At 40.0% G+C, this 3,597-nt stretch overlaps 1 pseudogene; it reads left to right on the top strand.

Moving 5' to 3' along the window:
- The first annotated feature begins 1,506 nt into the window (after positions 1-1,506).
- Positions 1,507-1,893, top strand: LOC102868618 (annotated as a pseudogene).
- Positions 1,894-3,597: the final 1,704 nt, after the last annotated feature.

The raw sequence follows: 3,597 nt of genomic DNA, 5'->3' as shown, positions 1-3,597 counted from the left end.
TGGCAGCATCAGGATGGATGGTGAAGAGATTGAGATTGTACACAGCTTTAGTTTGCTTGGCTCCATAGTCAACAGTCTTGGCACCAGCAGCCTTTGAGCTATGGTGTCAGAGAAGAGCACTGGATATCCGGTGGGCTAACAAAAGAACAAATAAATATGTCTTGAAGAAAATGCAGCCAGATTGTTTCTTGGAGGCAAAGATGATAGAGATTCATCTCACATACTTCAGACATGTTGCTAGAAGAGTATATTCCTTGAAGAGGAACATCATGCTTGGAAGACAGAAAGTCGGCGACAGAGAGGAAGTCCCTCAACCAGGTGGCTTGACACAGTGATTTCTCTAGAGTGTCAAGAAGTGTGAAGATGGCACAGGACAGGGCAGAGTTCAGATCTGTTGTTCATGAGCTCATCATGGGCTGCATTAAACTCACTGTAACCTAACAACAACAACAACTTCTTTAAATCATCCCATTAGGCTAGTAGTTGAACACAAATCATTTATTGCTAATAGCCTAAAGTTTGGCATGAAGGAAAGTTCTGCCAGTCTGCTTCTTTAAAAGTTGCCGACCCCCATGGCTGTGTAGTCTGATTTGAAACTCTGGAATGTGATGTCTCTTAGCTTGTTTCTCTTTTTCAGTAGTGCTTTACATTTTTGGGATGTCTTTCCATTCCAAATAAAATTGGAAATTGCCTTTTCCATCTTGCTAAAAAATGGAATTGATGTCTGTATTGAGATTGCATTGAACTTGTAGATTATCTTTGGTAGAATTGTCATTTTTAGGATATTGAGTCTTTCTATCCATGAGCATGTTATATTTTTAAAATCTTTGGTATAGTCATACAATGGAATACTATGTTGCACTGAAAAAAATGAACTCGTAAAACATTATACAACATAGGTGACCCCGGAGGACATTATGCTGAGTGAAATAGTCACAAAAGGACAAATACTGCATAGCACCACTGTTATAAAGCAGGTCTGACATGGGAGTTGGGAGGAGAATAAGATAAGGGTGGATAGATAATGAGCATTGCATTGGAATAGATGAAGGAAAGAACTGTTAAAAGAAATATATGATTAGGCATTATGCATATGACAATAGCACAGGATAAGAGCTACATTGGAAAGAGGATGGGGAGAAGACAGAAGAGGGGGAGGGAGGTAATTGTGCAGCAATGAATGAATATTTGTGGGGGGAAAGGATTTGGGGAAGAGGAAGGGAGGAAGAGCGGCGAAGGTGCACCAATGAATGAATGAAAATCTAACTTTTCTGTAAAACTTTCATTAAAATCACAAAATAAAAAAATTTATTCAAAACAAAAAAAAACGTTATAGACAAGAAATCTCTTTGAAGCAGTTCTACTCTGTACACATAGTGCCGCCATGAGTTGAAGCTAACTTGAAAGTCGTGTATTTGGGTTGGGTTTTGATTTAATCATCACTTTGAAGTCTACAATGAGATCAAAGTCCTTCTGAACCACCTGATAAAGGATTGCAGGGACAAGATGGCAGCCTCCATGCTGGGCTCGCTGCTTCGCACTGTCAGGCAGATGGTTCCTTCATCAGCTTCAGGTGAAGTTCGAGGTTATTACGTAGACTAGAGAATGGTGCGTGATGTGAAGAGACGAAAAATGGCCTATGAATATGCAGATGAAAGGCTGCGGATAAATTCACTCAGGAAGAATACCATTTTGCCAAAAACTCTTCAGGATGTGGCTGATGAAGAAATTGCTGCCCTTCCCCGTGACAGCTGTCCGGTCAGAATCCGCAATCGCTGTGTTTTGACGTCCCGCCCACGTGGCGTCAAGCGGCGCTGGAGGCTCAGTCGCATTGTCTTCCGCCACTTGGCTGACCACGGGCAACTTTCTGGGGTCCAGCGGGCAATGTGGTAAATCGGCTCCAGAATCTACTAACGTTTGCAGGCAGCAAGGGGCTTTTCTAACAGGCAAAACCCTCATTTCCCAGGGCTCTAATATGGGAGTTGGCCTGTCCTGCTACAAGGTTTACCTTTCAGTAAATCTGGATTGATTTATCATTCTGTCAGTGAACTCTAGTTATCTGTGAATTGACCTTGTTGTGACATGTGGCAGTGTAATAAATATTTTCTGTGGAAAAAAAAAAAGGATTGCAACATAGGATCCTCACAGAATTTTCTCTTCCAATACCCTTCTCTCTCTCCTCACACAATCACCAACAAACGTAGGTTCCTCACAGAATTTCTTCCCTAGTTTCTTTCCTTCTCTCTCTTCCCACACCTTGCTGGCCCTTTCTCTTTTAGTCTCTTCTTTATCTTCTTACATTTACTGTCTCTGTTGCTCTTCTTCATCTTTCTGCTGTGAGAAATTTTCCTTTCTCTCTCCTTTGCTCCTCTTTTCTTCTTCTGTTTTTCCATTTTCTGCCAGTTTATCGCAGGAATTGGTCTTACTCTCCCCCACTCCTTTGAAAACAATTCAAACATCACACAAAAATATTGAAAATAAATAGATTTAAAAAATCAATGCCATCAATTTTTTTTTATGTTTTTCCTTTTTATTAATTTTTAAAACACTTGAAAGATGTCACAAGTCCAGCTAGAGTCTTCATTTTCTTCTAATATCCTTGCCTTTTCTCAAGAATACACTGGTATTTTATGTCATTTCACCGCTTAAGAATGTTGCAGCATTACTGTGTTATTTTTTCATTGCTCTTGATATTTAGCTCTCCAGTTCAGTGACAGGATGCCTGAAACTGTGTGGCAGTAGAAATGGAGATTAAGTAAACTATGGATGTGATACAAAAGAGAGTTGATGCTTTTGAATTGTGGTGTTGGAGAAGAGTGCTCAGTATCCCATGGACAACCAAAAATGTCTTGGATAGGGTGCAGCCAGAGTGCTCTTTGGAGGCAAAGATGATGAAGATTCATCTCACATACTTCGAGCATGTTGCTAGGAGAAGTTACTTCTTGGAAAAGGGCATTATATTTGGGAAGGTGGAAGGGCAGAGAAATAGAGAATTATCCTCAACCAGGTGAGCTGGGAAAGGGCGTGAGTGTGTCAGAGATTGTGAGGATGGCATTTGAGAGGACAGAGTTCAGACTGGTTGTTCACAGGGTGGCTATGAGTTGTACTTGACTTGATGGCACCTAACAACAACAACAGCAACATGATGATGGGGGGGAATCTTGTTAGCAGTAATCAAAATTGAGAGTAAAACTATTGATAAGAATACCTTCTTTGTTGTTCATTTCTATTTATTATCCTTTCTCTCTGTAATCTTTCAGGTATTTCTTTGTTAATCAGTTTTGGCCTTTAGAAAGTGGGTATGGAGTTGTGCTGCCAACCAAAAAAAGCAGTCGGTTCAACAGCTGTTTCAAAACGTGCAATCTCCTCCTGTGCAATTTGAAAACATGATTGAAGGTCAGCTATGAGTTGGATTGATTGATATTACATAATCATAGCACAAACTTTTTAAATGGCTTTGTTCAATCGTTTAAGGTCTTTTTGTTGTTGGTTTGATTTTCTTGAAGATAATTTGTTTCTGTGTCTGTTCTCTCACTTAAGTGGTCAAACATTTCTGAGATTTTCATTTAACAATTGCTTGTACCTCTCTTTACCTCC

This window comes from Elephantulus edwardii, unplaced genomic scaffold, assembly GCF_000299155.1.
Source record: "Elephantulus edwardii isolate Elephantulus edwardi_28Jun2011 unplaced genomic scaffold, EleEdw1.0 scaffold00034, whole genome shotgun sequence".
NCBI classification, from domain to species: Eukaryota; Metazoa; Chordata; class Mammalia; order Macroscelidea; family Macroscelididae; genus Elephantulus; species Elephantulus edwardii.
Note: the sequence above shows the minus strand (reverse complement) of the source record. Positions and strands in the feature narration are given on the sequence as shown.